At 39.4% G+C, this 18,345-nt stretch overlaps 1 long non-coding RNA gene across 1 annotated transcript in view; it reads right to left on the minus strand.

The window, feature by feature from the left end:
* Nucleotides 1-11,274: 11,274 nt before the first annotated feature.
* LOC113902090 overlaps nt 11,275-18,345 on the minus strand; it is a 38,651-nt gene continuing 31,580 nt past the window's right edge. Inside the window, exon 4 of the long non-coding RNA XR_003513668.1 lies at nt 11,275-11,561. This is a non-coding gene — a long non-coding RNA (uncharacterized LOC113902090). The remainder of the gene's footprint in view (nt 11,562-18,345) is intronic.

Below are 18,345 nucleotides of genomic sequence, written 5' to 3' on the forward strand. Positions count from 1 at the left end.
GCAGAGACATTACTTTGCCAACAAAGTTCCATCTAGTCAAGGCTATGGTTTTTCCAGTGGTCATGTATGGATGTGAGAGTTGGACTGTAAAGAAGGCTGAGTGTCGAAGAATTGATGCTTTTGAACTGTGGTGTTGGAGAAGACTCTTGAGAGTCCCTTGGACTGCAAGGAGATCCATCCATTCTGAAGAAGATCAGCCCTGGTATTTCTTTGGAAGGAATGATGCTAAAGCTGAAACTCCAGTACTTTGGCCACCTCATGTGAAGAGTTGACTCATTGGAAAAGACTCTGATGCTGGGAGGGATTGGGGGCAGGAGGAGAGAGGGACGACAGAGGATGAGATGGCTGGATGGCATCACTGACTCAATGGTCATGAGTCTGAGTGAACTCTGGGGGTTTGTGATGGACAGGGAGGCCTGGAGTGCTGCAATTCATGGGGTTGCAAGAGTTGGACACGACTGAGTGACTGAATTGAACTGAACTGAACATTTTACCTTAATAACTTAATTACATTCATAAAAACTCTGCCTCTAAATGTAGGTACCTTGGGGGCTGGGGCTTTACCTAAATTTCAGATAGACACAAACAGTCAGTCAGTTGACTCTTTGTGACTGCATGGACTGTGCACACCCGGTTTCCTATCCCTCACCATCTCCTGGAGCTTGCTCAAACTCATGTCCATTGAGTCAGTGATTCCATCCAATTGAGGTAGAAATTGCTAAGCAGTCAGCAAGAAAGGGCAGTAATTAACTTCTGTTCCATATACCTGAGGGAAAAACAATTGGTGATCATTAATCTGGAGAAGAAAATGGCAACCCACTCCTGTACTCTTGCCTAGAAAATCCCATGGACCAAAGAGTCTGGTAGGCTACAGTCAATGGGGTCACAACGTCAGACATGACTGAGTGACTTCACTAATCTTAAGCCCATCCAACTGATCCATTGTAAAACAGCCAGGGGGCAGTAAAAATGGTGGCAACTTATTTCAAGGATCAAGAGGATCCATAAAGATGTTGTTAAACCATTTTTACCTTTAAACTGATTGGTTAAAAATAATGTACTTTGGGGGTGGTCCTAAGATGATGGAGGGATAGGATGGGGAGATCACTTTCTCCCCCACAAATTCATTGAAAGAACATTTGAACAGTGAGCAAATTTGACAAAACAACTACTGAATGCTGGCAGAAGACATTAGGGACCCAGAAAGGCAGCCCATTGTCTTTGAAAGGAGATGGAGAAGTCGTGAGGCTACTGTAAGAATAAGACTGAAAACCAGAGGCAGGAGGCTTAAGTCCAAAACCTGAGAACAGCAGAGAACTCCTGACTCCAGGGAACATTAATTGATAAGGGCTCATCAAAAGCCTCCATACCTACACTGAAACCAAGCACCACCCATGGGCCAGCAAGTTCCAGAGCAAGACATACCATGCAAATTCTCCAGCAACACAGGAACATAGCCCTGAGCTGCAATATACAGGCTGCTCAAAGTCACACCAAACCCACTGACATCGCAAAACTCACTACTGGACACTTCATTGCACCCCAGAGAGAAGAAATCCAGCTCCACCCATCAGAATACTGACACAAGCTTCCCTAACCAGGAAACCTTGACAAGCCACCAGTACAACCCCATCCACAGGGAAGAACCTCCACAATAAAGAGGAACCACAAACTGTCAGAATATGCAAAGGCCTCCCCAGACACAGCAATATAAACAAGATGAAAAGGCAGAGAAATCCTTTACTCAGCAGGTAAAGGAACATGATAAATGCCCACCAAACCAAACAAAAGAGGAAGAGATAGGGAATCTACATGATAAAGAATTCCAAGTAATGATAGTGAAAATGATCCAAAATCTTGAAATCAAAGTGGAGTTACAGATAAATAGCCTGGAGACAAGGATTGACAAGATGCAAGAAAGGTTTAACAAGGACCTAGAAGAAATAGAAAAGAGTCAATATATAATGAATAATGCAATGCTGCTAAGTCGCTTCAGTCGTGTCCGACTCTGTGTGACTCCATAGACGGCAGCCCACCAGGCTCCCCCATCCCTGGGATTCTCCAGGCAAGAACACTGGAGTGGGTTGCCATTTCCTTCTCCAATGCATGAAAGTGAAAAATGAAAGTGAAGTCGCTCAGTTGTGTCTGACTCCTAGCGACCCCGTGGACTGCAGCCTACCAAGCAATAAATGAGATCAAAAACATTCTGGAGGGAACCAACAGTAGAATAACAGAGGCAGAAGATAGGATATATGAGGTAGAAGATAGAATGGTAGAAATAAATGAAGCAGAGAGGAAAAAACAAAAAAGAATTAAAAGAAATGAGGACAACCTCAGAGACCTCTGGGACAATGTTAGATGCCTCAACATTTGAATCATAGGAGTCGCAGAAGAAAAAGACAAAAAGAAAGGCCATGAGAAAATACTTGAGGAGATAATACTTGAAAACCTCCCTAAAATGGCGAAGGAAATAGTCACCCAAGTCCAAGAAACCCAGAGAGTCCCAAATAGGATAAACCCAAGGCAAAACACCCCAAGACCATACTAATCAAATTAACAAAGATCAAACACAAAGAACAAATATTAAAAGCAGCAAGGGAAAAACAACAAATAACACTCAAGGGGATTCCCATAAGGATGACAGCTGATCTTTCAATAGAAACTCTTCAGGCCAGAAGGGAATGGCAGTACATACTTAAAATGATGAAAGAGAAAAACCTACAGCCCAGATTACCGTACCCAGCAAGGATCTCATTCAAATATGAAAGGAGAAATCAAAAGCTTTACAGACAAGCTAAAGCTCCAATAAATGCTAAAGGATCTTCTCTAGACAGGAAACACAGAAAGGTGTATGAACTCGAACCCAAAACAACAAAGTAAATGGCAAAGGGATCATACTTATCAATAATAACCTTCAATGTAAATGGTTTGAATGCCCCAACCAAAAGACAAAGACTGGCTGAATGAATACAAAAACAAGACCCCTATATATGTTGTCTACAAGAGACCCACCTGGAAACAAGAGACACATACAGACTGAAAGTGAAGGGCTGGAAAAAGATATCCATGCAAATAGAGACCAAAAGAAAGCATAAGTAGCAATACTCATATCAGATAAAATAGACTTTAAAATAAAGGCTGTGAAAAGAGACAAAGAAGGACACTACATAATGATCAAAGGATCAATCCAAGAAGAAGATATAACAATTATAAATATATATGCACCCAACATAGGAAAACCACAATATGTAAGACAAATGCTAACAAGTATGAAAGGGGAAATTAACGATAACACAATAATAGTGGGAGACTTTAACACCCCACTCACGCCTATGGATAGATCAACTAAACAGAAAATTAACAAGGAAACACAACTTTAAATGATACAATAGACCAGTTAGAACTAATTGATATCTACAAGACATTTCACCCCAAAACAATGAATTTCACCTTTTTCTCAAGTGCAAATGGAACCTTCTCCAGGATAGATCACATCCTGGGCCCTAAATCTAGCTTTGGTAAATTCAAAAAAATTGAAATCTCTCCAAGCATCTTTTCTGACCACAATGCAGTAAGATTAGATGTCAATTACAGGAGGAAATCTATTAAAAATTCCAACATCTGGAGGCTGAACAACATGCTGCTGAATAACGAACAAATCACAGAAGAAATTAAATAATGCATAGAAACGAATGAAAATGAAAACACAACAACCCCAAACCTATGGGACACTGTAAAAGCCATGCTAAGGGGAAGGTTCATAGCAGTACAGGCATACCTCAAGAAACAAGAAAAAAGTCAAATAACTTAACCCACTCCAGTGTTCTTGCCTGGAGAATCCCAGGGATGGGGGAGCCTGGTGGGCTGCCGTCTATGGGGTCGCACAGAGTCGGACACGACTGAAGCAACTTAGCAGCAGCAGCAGCACACCCAAAGCAACTAGAAAAGGAAGAAATGAAGAACCCCAGGGTTAGTAGAAGGAAAAAAATCTTAAAAATTAGGGCAGAAATAAATGCAAAAGAAACAAAAGAGACCATAGCAAAAATCAACAAAGCTAAAAGGTGGTTCTTTGAGAAGATAAATAAAATTGACAAACCATTAGACAGACTCATCAAGAAACAAAGGGAGAAAAATCAAATCAACAAAATTAGAAATGAAAGTGGAGAAATCACAACAGACAAAACAGAAATACAAAGAATCATAAGAGACTACCAGCAGCAACTATATGCCAATAAAATGGAAAACTTGGAAGAAATGGACAAAGTATAACTTTCCAAAACTGAACCAGGAAGAAACAGAAAATCTTAACAGACCTATCCCAAGCATGCAAATTGAAACTGTAATCAGAAATCTTCCAGCAAACAAATGCCCAGGACCAGATGGCTTCACAGCTGAATTCTACCAAAAATTTAGAGAAGAGGTAACACCTATCCCACTCAAACTCTTCCAGAAAATTGCAGAGGAATGTAAACTTCCAAACTCATTCTATGAGGCCACCATCACCCTAATAGCAAAACAAGACAGATATGCCACCAAAAAAGAAAACTATAGGCCAATATCACTAATGAACATAGATGTAAACATCCTTAACAAAATTCTAGCAGACAGAATCCAACAACATATTAAAAAGATCATACATCATGACCAAGTGGGCTCTATCTCAGGGATGCAAGGATACTTCAATATCTACAAATCAATTAACGTAATACACCACATTAGCAAATTGAAAGATAAAAACCATATGATTATCTCAATAGATGCAGAGAAAGCCTTTGACAAAATTCAACATCCGTTTAAGATAAAAACCCTCCAGAAAGCAGGAATAGAAGGAACAACCTCAACATAATAAAAGCCGTATATGACAAACCCACAGCAAACATTATCCTCAATGGTGAAAAATTGAAAGCATTTCTCCTAAAGTCAGAAACAAGACAAGGGTGCCCACTTTCACCACTACTATTCAACATAGTTTTGGAAGTTTTGGCCACAGCAATCAGAGTAGAAAAAGAAATAAAAGGAATTCAGATTGGAAAATAAGAAGTAAAACTCTCACTGTTTGCAGACAATATGATACTCTACATAGAAAACCCTAAAGACTCCACCAGAAAATTACTAGAGCTAATCAATGAATATAGTAAAGTTGCAGGATATAAAATTAACACAGAGAAGTCCCTTGCATTCCTATACACTAACAATGAGAAAACAGAAAGAGAAAGTAAAAAACAATTCCATTCACCATTGCAACAAAAAGAATAAAATACTTAGGAATATATCTACCTAAAGAAACAAAAGACCTATATATAGAAAACTATAAAACACTGGTGAAAGAAATCAAAGATGACACAAATAGATGGAGAAATATACCATGTTCACAGATTGGAAGAATCAATATAGTGAAAATGAGTATACTATCCAATGCAATCTATAGATTGAATGCAATCCCTATCAAGCTACCAACAGTATTTTTCACAGAGCTAGAACAAATAATTTCACAATTTGTATGGAAATACAGAAAACCTCGAATAGCCAAAGCAATCTTGAGAAAGAAGAATGGAACTGGAGGAATCAACCTGCCTGACTTCAGGCTCTATTACAAAGCTACAGTCATCAAGACAGTATGGTCCTGGCACAAAGACAGAAATATAGATCAATGGAACAAAATAGAAAGCCCAGAGATAAACCCATGCACCTAAGGACACCTTATCTAAGTCAAAAGAGGCAAGAATATACAATGGAGAAAAGACAATCTCTTTAACAAGTGGTGCTGGGAAAACTGGTCAACCACTTGTAAAAGAATGAAACTAGAACACTTTCTAACACCATACACAAAAATAAACTCAAAATGGATTAAAGATCTAAACGTAAGACCAGAAACTATAAAACTCCTAAAGGAAAACATAGGCAAAACACTCTCCGACATAAATCACAGCAGGATCCTCTATGACCCACCTCCCAGAAATTTGGAAATAAAAACAAAAATAAACAAATGGGACCTAATTAAACTTAAACGCTTTTGCACAATGAAGGAAATTATAAGCAAGGTGAAAAGACAGCCTTCAGAATGGGAGAAAATAATAGCAAACAAAACAACTGACAAAGAATTAATCTAAAAAATATACAAGCAACTCCTGCAGCTCAATTTCAGAAAACTAAATGACCCAATCAAAAAATGGGCCAAAGAACTAAACAGACATTTCTCCAAAGAAGACATACAGATGGCTAACAAACACATGAAAAGATGCTGAACATCACTCATTATTAGAGAAATGCAAATCAAAACCACAATGAGGTACCATTTCACGCCAGTCAGAATGGCTGCGATCCAAAAGTCTACAAGCAATAAATGCTGGAGAGGGTGTGGAGAAAAGGGAACCCTCCGGAATGCAAACTAGTATAGCCCCTATGGAAAACAGTGTGGAGATTCCTTAAAAACTGGAAATAGAACTGCCTTATGACCCAGCAATCCCACTGCTGGGCATACACACCGAGGAAACCAGAATTGAAAGAGACACATGTACCCCAAAGCAACCTAGATGTCTATCAGCAGACTAATGGATAACAAAGCTTTGGTACATATACACAATGGAGCCAGATACACATATACTCAGCCATTAAAAAGAATACATTTGAATCAGTTCTAATGAGGTGGATGAAACTGAAGCCTATTATACAGAGTGAAGTAAGCCAGAAAGAAAAACACCAATACAGTATACTAAAGCATATATATGGAATTTAGAAAGGTGGTAATAATAACCCTTTATGTGAGACAGCAAAAGAGACACAGATGTATAGAACAGTCTTTTGGACTCTGTGGGAGAGGGCTAGGGTGGGATGATTTGGGAGAATGGCATTGGAACACGTATGTTATCATATGTGAAATGAATTGCCAGTCCAGGTTCAATGCATGAGACAGGGTGCTCGGGGCTGGTGCACTGGAATGACCCAGAAGGATGGGATGGGGAGGGAGGTGGGAGAGAAGTTCAGGATGGGGAATACATGTACACCCGTGGCAGATCCATGTCAATATATGGCAAAACTGCTACAATATTGTTAAGTAATTAGCCTCCAATTAAAATAAATAAATTTATATTAAGAAAACCAAGTAAAATCCAGCAAAAATAATAATAATGTACTTTAAGGACAAGAGCCAAACAAAAATGTACAGATTACTACTGGTAAAGATATAAAACTACTGTAATGCCTACCTTTTGGGGGACTCTCTTCCCCCTCTCAGTGTCTATACTGAGGGCTTTGTACTTTCCTTCTCTTTAATAAATCCTTATCAGTTGCTAATGTGAGTGAGTGAGTATTCATGAAGTTCGTTCTTTGGCTCAGCTAACAAGAACTTGGATTCCAGTTTTACAATTTTCTTGTCCTCTGTTGTCCCCTTCTCCTCCTGCCTTCTATCTTTCTCAGCATCCAGTGTCTTTTTCAGTGAGTCAGCTCTTCTCCTCAGGTGGCCAAAGTATTGGAGCTTCAGCTTTAGCATCAGTTCTTCCAATGAATATGCAGTGTTGATTTCCTTTAGTATGGACTGGTTCAATCTCCTTGCAGGCCAAGGGACTCTCAAGAGTCTTCTCCAACACCACAGATTCAGTCCATAATGCCCATTATATTTCTTGTCCAGAGCACCTCCCAGTGGTGCAGTTCATGAAATGCCCTTCAGGGCAAAATGTAAGTGTCCAAGGACACCCACTACAATGTGAGTGTTGCCCTCCCAATATTGCACCTTCATACTGTATTGCAATTAATTGTTCACTTGTCTTTATCCTTCACTAGAACCAAAGCTTCATGAGGGCAAGATCATGCTTGTCTTGTTTACTACTGTCTCAGTACTGATCACAGTGCTTCATAGATATAGAAACTCAATGAATATATTGAGTAAATGACCTTGACAACAAAACACAACCAGATCAGATCTGTTTGTAATGTTTATTCTAGTCATTTGAGGACAGTTTATTTACTTGGATCCCGGTTTCTGGTACAAAGCCTCTAGTCATGTCCTCTGTCCTATTGCTTTTCTCAAATGGATGTCTTTATCAATTCTACTTTTTTGAGAATGAACTTTAACTATCTTCCTTCAGACATGTGTTGACTAAAAATACGCACAATGTGAGGGTTGTGAGTTAAGTTTTATTTGGGGGCAAAATGAAGGCTGCAGCCCAGGAGACATCACCTTAGATAGGTCTGAGAGACTTCTCCAAAGAAGGAGTAGAGGAAGGTCAATATGTAAGATTTTGGTGAAGGGAAGTTCAATGCCATCAATTGAAGGGGAAGAGGAAGTTCAGTGTCTCCTTTACAAAATGTTTTCTGCTAGTCATGAACAGCTGATGTCACATGAAGGGATTTAGCGATTTTCTAGATACGAAAAGATGCAAGGATAGGGATTATGAAGTCAGTTTCTGAAACTATCTCATTATCTTAAGACGTTTCCCACCAGTTTCCCTGGAGCACAGACTGCCTCTCTCCACCCTGACTCTTCTCAGGCGGTGCTGAAGGTCAGCCGCTGCAGCAGTCACTGGCAACTGCTTTTTCAGTCACTGGCAACTGCTCTTGGCAAGTTCCACTTTGTAGTTGACTCATGTGTTTTCTTCGATGTCATCTTCCTGCACCAGCCTACTTTTTCCATCTGTGCCTCACAGGTTCTTAGTTACCTTGATTCTTAATTTTGGCCTCTCCAGATAGAAAGAGACTCGTGAAAGTGATACAGAGGCAGTTTGAAAACTGTTGATAGAAACTGAGAGAGTTCTAACACTGCAGGACAGCATCTCCTAAAGCATTCTCAGGAGATTTCCAGGCCTGCTTCACTGTTGGGTTGAGGAATAGTTGGGGTTTGACTGGGGAACAGGGAACAAGGTGGGTGGTGTAGTGCGCTGAAAAGAGCACTCAGCAAACCAGGAGATATGTGAATAATTACTATATACAAAGCACAGAGCTAGACACGGTGGAGCTGTTAATATGACAGAAACCAAGATTCTTGTAGATGATATCCATTTGGAGATATACATTCATGAAAATGTAATCTTCAGCACAAGGCAGAATGTGGGAAAGACTGAATAAACATCCAAAGAAAGAATTAGGAGTTAAAGGAGAAAAATAATCCTGGACAGGGGTATTCCAGAGAAGAATCATGTAGGAGGTGGGGCTACAACTTTTCTTAAAAGGATGGCTTTAGATAGACTGACTTCCAGATGTCTTTCCAATTCATCCTTTCCACTCAAGACCACATTGTTGAGTCACTGGTCATTATTGCTTAAATTTTCTTTCTTTAAATTGTACAGAAGAATTCTCATTAAAAAATTCAGACAGAATATAATAGCAAAATATGAAATGACACATAAGCATATAAATACTGAAGGCTTTAATAATTAAAACAAGATTATATTATACTGTTTTGCAACTTGTTTTTGCCTTGAAAAATATTACTTGACGATTTTTTAATTAATTAGTTTTATTGTTGGCTGCACTAGGTCTTCATTGCTGAGTGCAGGCCTTCTCTAGTTGTGGTGAGTGGCGGCTACTCTTCTTGGCCATGCTCAGGCTTGTCACTACGGTGGGTTCTCTGGTTGCAAAGCAGAGGCTCTAGGGTACTCTGGATTTGGTAGTTGAGGTACATGGGCTTAGGTGCCCCAAGGCACGTGGAGTCATCCCAGACTGGGGATCAGACCCATGCCCCCTGCATTGCAGACAAATTCTTAACCACTAGACCACCAGGGAAGTACAAATAATTTTTTTGTATAACAAGATATACAGCTCATTCTTTGTCTTCCCTTTTTGCTTAGAATTTGATGAAAGGCTATTATTCCATTGACTTCTGGCCTCTTCCTGTACATTCTTTTCCCAGTTGCTGTCAGTAATATTTTAATGAAATGTTACTTCTTTGTTTTGAGTCTTTCACTAGCACTTGTGTTAGTTAAAATCTTTTGATGGAAAGAAATAGATGGCAAAACTCCAACTGGTTTAAGAAATAAATAGAATTGTATTGGTTCTATGTATTGGTTCATTACTGAAGATCCCAAAGTAGGGGGGCTTCAGATAAGTCTCGACCTGCAGGTTCAGTACAGTCATCAGGAGTCTGGATTCTTTCTCTCACTCCAATCTGTGTGCCATGTGTCAGTTTTATTCCAAGCCTGTCTTCCCTCCTGGCCACAGTGTGCCCTTTACAGATGCCTCAGCATTATCAATAATGCTTTTGGACCTCATTCTGTTTGGAAAATCTCTAGAACTATCTCCAAATGGAGACTAGGGGCTGATGGGAAATGAAGAAGCTATGCTAACGAAGCAGTCACACATTTACACTAAAGTATTTTGTTGTTTTGAAGTACAGATTACCGTTGACCCTTGAGGACTCCCCTGGTGGCTCAGCTGGTAAAGAATCTGCCTGCCATGCAAGAGACATGGGTTTGATCCCTGGGTTGGGAAGATCCTCTGGAGAAGGGCATGGCAATCCAGTCCAGTATTTTTGCCTGGAGAACTCCATGGACAGAGGAGCCTGGAGGGCTACAGTCCATTTGGTCACAAAGAGTTGGACCCAACTCAGCAACTAACACTTTCTTGAGTAACATGGTTTGAACATGTGTGAGTTCACTTATATGTGGCTTTTTTTTTTTCTCAGTTATAAATAGTACACTACTGTACAATCCTCAGTACTACACGATCCTCAGGAAAACACTAAAAGTCATTGAATGAGTTAGTATATAAATAGGTATCATTTAAAAAATATATTTATTTATTTATTTGGTTGAGTGGGTTCTCAGTTGTGGCATACAGGCTTAGTTGCCCCAGGACATGTGGGATCTCAGTTCCTTGACAAGGGATTGAACCCATGTCCCTTGCATAGCAATGCAGATTCTTAACCACTGGACCATCAGGGAAGTCCCAAATAGTTATCATTTGTGAGTGTAGGGTAAAAAAATGGATTTAACCGTCATAAAAATTTACCTACCCATTTTTAAGAGATAGTTATTTCCCTTACTTTGCAGCTGAGGAAACTGAAGCTCAGAGAGGCTGGATCATTTCCTTTGGGTCACACAGCTAGACAGTGACAGAATCGGGCGCTTCTCTCTTCCGCTTGCTCTCTCTCTCAAGTCGGAGTTGTTCGGTTCTGATAAATGGTAGACATAAAGTTTCAGCATCGAGCATGATGTCTTGCTGCATTGCTTTAACTGCCTAATGGAAAAATGAACTGCTCAATCTACCTCACGAGTTTCCAGGATTAAGAGATAATGTCTGTGACTGTGCTCTCAAACACAGAGGTATGTAACACCATGTAAATATAAGATATTATTTTATAATTTTCTCTGTATTAATAGCTTCAGCTTCATAATTAGCTTAGGATGAATGCTTTAAGGAAGTTTAATATTTTTATAGGTTTGAAATGCATTTATAGAGCAGGGCTGTAGCCCCAAAGGGAAGGGAGGCAGCCTAATTTTATGGCCAGTGTACAGGGCCGAGACCAAGGAGCCTTGCAAGGCATCTTCGTTTTACTCTTAGTTCTCATTAGCTGAATTCAAATTCCAGTGGTGAAAGTACACAATTCTTCAGCTGCATAGAGACTGTCTCTGTAAAAGGAAAAAACAAATCTATAAATGTAATCATCTCTCCCTTGTCAGCTAATGTAACACAGTAGTAACTCTAAAATGGTTTTCTTTAGGTGCTTTTGTGGGATTTATTCCTCCTGGGATAGATTGGGATATGAGCAACATTTTGTTTCAATAGAGACCTTCTGGAGCTTTTAACCAGTTACAAAGGGTGTCTCTCTAAGCCTGGACACAGTCCTGCAATAGAAATAACACAGGCTTTTAAGTCTTGAAAGAAACGAAAAGAGAAGACCAGTTGCAAATTGTCATTTCATCATCTTGTGGGGCAAATATTATATATCTGGGAAAAAGATTTTTTAAAAGTATGTAATTTAGGAGTGTCTAAAGGTGTTTTGGAAAATCCCATGGACGGAGGAGCCTGTTAAGCTGCAATCCATGGGGTCGCTAAGAGTCGGACACGACTGAGTGACTTCACTTTCACTTTTCACTTTCATGCATTGGAGAAAGAAATGGCAACCCACTCCAGTGTTCTTGCCTGGAGAATCCCAGGGACGGGGGAGCCTGGTGGGCTTCCATCTATGGGGTTGCACAGAGTCGGACATGACTGAAGTGACTTAGCATAGCATAGCATAGCAAAGGTGTTTTGTTAGGTCAGCTGTGTACCGGGAATTTAAAAGGAACGGCCTATAGACCTTTAAATGCTCCCCAGATATGGCAAGCTTAATCTATTGCAAATTATACTTCCCACTCCTTGACCTGGGAGAAAGGCTTTCTGTCTTGCTTTCAGTATTTAAAATCTGAAATAATATAGACCCAGCTACCTAGGGGTCTGCTTCTTGGCCTGGTGCTTTGTCAGCCCAATTGAGATGGGCAGGCTGGAAAGCAGCAAGTTCCCCAGCGTAACTCATGGGAGCGAGAGGCAGCGTTTTCTGCGTTTTTTCCAGAGGCTGGCTGTAGATATACTTGCCTTGAGTTTCCGCCAAGACACATCACTAAATAAGAGGGAGGTAAAATAAGGATAAGATTTAACTGCTTCTTTCCAGGGAAGCTTGGAGACAGTCTTACTTCCTTTTTTAAAGTTGGAGGCAATTTTATTTGTTTGGGCAAATCTTATGGGAAATGAATAAGTATCAAATGACATGCTTCAGTAGGCTGAAAATAGATCCCAGTACACGATTTCTTTTTTATTTATCAGCCATATGTATTTATTCCAGGTTTCCTTTTCACAGCCTCCCAGATTGGGAGAATCAGCGATAGTAATAGCTGGCAGGCACAGATCTTTTTTAGTTTGTTTGTTTGGGAGGTTACCTCCCAAATTTTTATTTTGAAAAATTTCAAACCTGCAGAATAGTTGAAAGCATAATGTGAACATTTTGCACATTTGCTTTCCCTCTCTCTTTTTTTTGGCCTAAAGTTGAAAAGTTAGGTTCATGTAGAATCATGAGAGTTCATCTCTAACTACTTTAGTATATATTTTCTTAGAACAAAAACACCCTATCATGGTCATATCCAAGAAATTTAGCATTGGTATGATGGTATATTGTAACATACAGTCCATAGGCAAATTTCTGCCAATTGTCCCAATAATGTCCTTTATGGCTATTTTTTGTTGTTGAATTCAAAGTCCAAAAAAGGATCCCATATTATATTTCATTATCTTGTCTCTTTGGTCTCCATTCACTTAGTACAGTTCCCCTTGCCTAATTTGTTAATTGTGCTATCAATATTTTTTGAAGATTCCAAGACAGATGCCCAGTAGAAAGTCCCACAATTTGGATGTACCTGATAAAGCCCCACCAACAGTACTGTGTATGTGTGTATGTATATACACACGTGTATATGTATGTATATATGTGTGCATACTCAGTAATTAAGCATGTCTGACTTTTTGTGACCCCATGGACTGTAGCCCACCAGGCTTCTCCATGGGATTTCCCAGGCAAGAATACTAGAGTGGATTGCCATTTCATATATATATATATATATATATATATATATATATACATACACACATACACACGTAGTCAGACAATAAATTTCAAGACCTACTGCTTTTCTGTGTGGTTATGTCATCAAGTTGATGTACAGTTAGGCTCATTTGTTTCTGCTAATATTTAATTTTAGAATTGCTTTTTGTAAATCCTTTTTAATTTAAATTTAATTTTTGAATATGTAAAACACTTACTTGGCTCAAAAGACAAAACTGTATTAAAAAATCTACTCAGAGAAGTCTTTATTTCTATTTCTATCTTTTTCCAAATTTCTACTTACCATTTCTCAGTAGTTTTTTCATTAATTTCTGGTTTATTCTTCCTATATTTCACTTTACAAAAGTAAGCAAATAAATTATATACGAATATATATGTATATATGAATTTTGTTATTGTGCAGTTGATAGGTCATGTTTGACTCTTCGAAATCCCATGAACTGCAGCATGCCAGGCTTTCCTGTCCTTCACCATCTCCAAGAATTTTCTCAAACTCATGTTCATTGAGTCGGTGATGTCATCCAACCATCTCATCCTCTGTCATCTCCTTTTCCTCCTGCCTTCAATCTTTCCCAGCATCAAAGTCATTTCCAATGAGTCAGCTCTTCACATCAGGTGGCCAAAGTATTGGAGCTTTAGCATCAATATCAGTTCTTCCAGTGAATATTCAAGGTTGATTTATTTGGATTGACTAGTTTGATCTCTCTGTTGTCCAAGGGACGCTCCAATCTTCTCCAGCACCACAGTTTGAAAATATCAGTTTTTCATCACTCAGCCTTCTTTATGGTAAAACTCTCACATCTGTACGTTACTACTGAAAAAAATCATAGCTTTGACTATATGGACCTTTGTTGGCAAAGTGGTGTCTTTGGTTTTTAATATGCTGCCTAGGTCTGTCATAGCTTTTACTCCAAGGAGCAAACATCTTTTAATTTCATATATACGCATAGATATGGGCTTCCCTGGTAGCTCAGCTGGTAAAGAATCTGCCTGCAATGCAGGAAACCCTGGTTCCATTCTTGGCTGGGAAGATCCCCTGGAGAAAGGATAGGCTACCCACTCCAGTTTTCGTGGGCTTCCCTGGTGGCTTAGCTGGTAAAAATATGCCTGCAATTCAGGAGACCTGGGTTTGATCCCTGAGTTGGGAAGATGTCCTGGAGGAGGGAATGGCAATCCACTCCAGTATTCTCGCCTGGATATTCCCATTAACAGAGAAACCTCGTGGGCTATTGTCCGTAGGGTTGCAAAGCGCTGGACATGACTGAGTGACTAAGCACACAGCGCACGTAGCACATATGCGTGAGTATATACGAGTGTCTCTATATGTGTGTGTATGCTGTACTATGCTGTGTTTAGTTGCTCAGTTGTGTCCGACTCTTTGTGACCCCATGGGCTGTAGCCAGCCAGATTCCTCTGACCACGGGGATTCTCCAGGCAAGAATACTGGAGTGGGTTGCCATGCCCTCCTCTAGGGAATCTTCCCAACCCAGGGATCAAACTGAGGTCTTCCATATTGCAGGCAGATTCTTTACCATCTGAGCCACCAGGGAAACCCATGTGTGTGTGTAACATATATTTCTGGTTTTCTGTCTTATGGTAAAGGTTTTATATATATAATATCCTTTTCCTCTGCTTTTTCATTTAATATATCATAGAAATCTCTCCATATTAGTTCGTAGATGTACTTCTTACTCTGTTCACAACTGCATGGTGTCTGTTGTGTTAGTCAGCCTTCTCTGGTGGCACATTTAAATTTTTTCAACACTTTGCTATCAAAGCCTTGACAAGTAACCTGGTGCTTACTCGTACTCTACTTGTAGAGCTGTACTTATAGGCGTAACAGTGTACTAAAAGGTAAAATACACATGAGGTTTTGTTACATATTGCAAATTCCTCTCCATATGGTTGTATCATTCTGCACCTCTGTAGTGTGTGAGCATGTGTGACATAGATATTAACACTTGCTTTATCTTATGGAATCCTAACAACAATATTTTCAGGAAGATTATTTTATTACCCTCATTTTATGCTTAGGAGAGTAAGGCTCAGAGATCATTACAAATGCCTCCAGTTTCACATGGCTAGCAAGTGGCACAGCCAGGATTTGAACCCAGACTCAAGCAACTGACCACTTCACTCTATGCTTTGCCTGCATTAAGCGGCATGAATCATGTTTTGGTATCCTGATAAAATTCAGAAGAAACCATTTATTTCTAGAAATGAAGTTCCCGAAAATATCAAGGAAAACTAGAGAGTCAAGGGAATTTACCATCTCAAGGAATGTTGGAGAAGTAAGAGAACAGTCCTCATGCTCAGCCTGTTTCTTAAGGAGGTGAGTGTTCAATCAGTTCCTAGGTTGAAGCCAAAAATTCTGATCTAGTGAGTGAAGCTTAAAGAAAAGAAGCTTTAGAAAGGCCTTTTTGTGGAAACAAGGCCAGAGGGTACAGGGAACCACATGTAGTTCTGAGACAGAAGGTGTTGGTGGGAGGAAGACAAGCATTAAGGCCACAGATAAACGTTTCAAAATTTTAGGCAGGTTCTCCCAGCAGAGAGTGGGAGAACAAATCAGGAATCTGGAAAGAATCCAAGGACCAGACTTGGATGGTCAGAAAGGATGAAAAGGCGCAAGCTAATAATAATAGTGAGGTCAACCGGGGACTCGGCCTACAGAAGGCAGCAGCAAGGATATCCCTGATGTCAGATGCAGATAACGTCAGGACCCAAGGCAGTGGGGCCCAGGGCAGCTGGGATGCTAGAGACAGCCTCTCCGAGGACGTAACACTTGAGGTAAGGGGTGACAAAGGAGAAGGAACTGGCCATGCAAAGACTTGGAGGAACAGCCTTATTGGCAGTGAAAGTGAAAGTCACTCAGTCGTGTTTGACTTTTTATGACTCCGTGAACTATATAGTCCATGGAATTCTCCAGGCCAGAACACTGGAGTGGGTAGCCTTTCCCTTCTCCAGGGGATCTTCCCAACTCATGGATCGAACCCAGGTCTTCTGCATTGCAGGCAGATTCTTAACCAGCTGAGCCACAAGGGAAGCCCAAGAACACTGGGGTGGGTAGCCTATCCCTTCTCCAATGGCTCTTCCTGACCCAGGAATTGAACCGGGGTCTCCTGCATGGCAGGTGGATTCTTTACCAACTGAGCTATAGGGGAAGGGAAGCCATCAGGGAAGCTATAGTTCCCCTTATTGGTAGAGGGAATAGCATGTAAAATGAAGACTGGTATGGCTGGGATATATTATTGATGAACAAGGGAGTAGTAATTGATGAGTAATTGACAGATCGGGCAGGGCCTTGACGATAAGGGTAAAAGAGTTTGTATTTTATCTTAATTACATCTTGGTATTCTTGGGGGAGGCATGTTCCAGAGGACTTCTGAAATGAGTGGCATTTTAGTCATCTGAGAATGTATTTAAATTCAGTTATACAATATATGATATGTTCCAAGGAAATATAAATAGAAGTAATTATTACTGATTGTTAAGAATTTATTTATTTTTAAGTAAGAGTAATTCTTCTTTAAGAAACATGTAAAATGAAGCTGAACCTGAAGTTTGGCCAGCAGTGTGGGCTAAAGGACATTCACAAAAATAAATACATTGCTACTTACATTTACCACCTCCACATAAGTCATCAACAGCAGTATATTCTTCATGTTCAAGTATGAATAAACTGCATTTCAGTAATACATGTGTAGTAAACATATTTTATTTCACAGAAAGAAGTAGAAATTTTAAAGTATCTTGTGTGTGGCACATGTGAAGCTTACAATGTGGGCCACTGATTTAAATAGGCAGTACCGCCCACCTCCACCCTGCTCATCAGATCTTCATTTTTTGGTGAAATCAGGTTAACAGAAGCTTTCCTTTGATTATAACCCTCATTTTGCACTCAGTATTTATATAGATTCCCGAAATCAGAGGAGTTTGTAATATTAAGTAAGAAATCAAGCTAAGAACATAAATCCTTGAGAAATAAAGAGAGGGAAAAAGTTGAAATATGCCATATCCTAATCATGAAACAGCTAAAATAGAGTAAATGGCAAGACTGTAACTGAGAAAAAATGTTGAAATGAAATGAATGATGGCTAATGTATTTAAAGTCATGACAGGCACATCAAAAATAAGGATAATTTAGTAACAAGTCAACTTCTAAGGAAAAACCCAAACATAATATTTAACATTAAAGCAAAATTATAATTAGCTAAGTAAAAATTCAGTAGGAACACTAAAAATGTGTGAATACATTTTACATGTCCTTCCTTAGGCTGATCTCTAAGACATGTCAATTGTCCAGGTATCTTTAAATATCTAGGTGTTTGATATCATGTAGAACAGAAATGCAGACATTTGACTGAATTTCCTAGTTTTAGCTGGCTACTTAGCATCATATAGATATAGCTTGAACAACATCTTTAGACTTATGAATTAAGCACAGATAATATTTCTTGTAGGTAACATATAATGCAATAAAACCTAAAAAGTGACCATTCATCAGTTCAAGATTGTAGCTTATTATGTAAGATGACCGTCATATATATATTTAATAAGTATTTTTTAAAAAGTCATTTTATACTAATTTATCTGATAGATATGTTTAGCTAATGAAAATGCCCACTGAGATAGGCAAAATATTCAAGTTCTTTTAATGTAGGTAAAGAACTTCATTTACTGTACACAAATGGCCTTCTATAAAGGGGCATAACAGCATTCCCAGTGTCAGGGAAAGAGTTCCTGGACCACCAATACTCCTGAAGACGTGCTTTGGCCCCTAAGAACTTGTGACTGAGATCAGAAGAACTTCAGGCTCT

The sequence above is a fragment of the Bos indicus x Bos taurus genome, chromosome 12 (assembly GCF_003369695.1).
Source record: "Bos indicus x Bos taurus breed Angus x Brahman F1 hybrid chromosome 12, Bos_hybrid_MaternalHap_v2.0, whole genome shotgun sequence".
Lineage (NCBI taxonomy): Eukaryota > Metazoa > Chordata > Mammalia > Artiodactyla > Bovidae > Bos > Bos indicus x Bos taurus.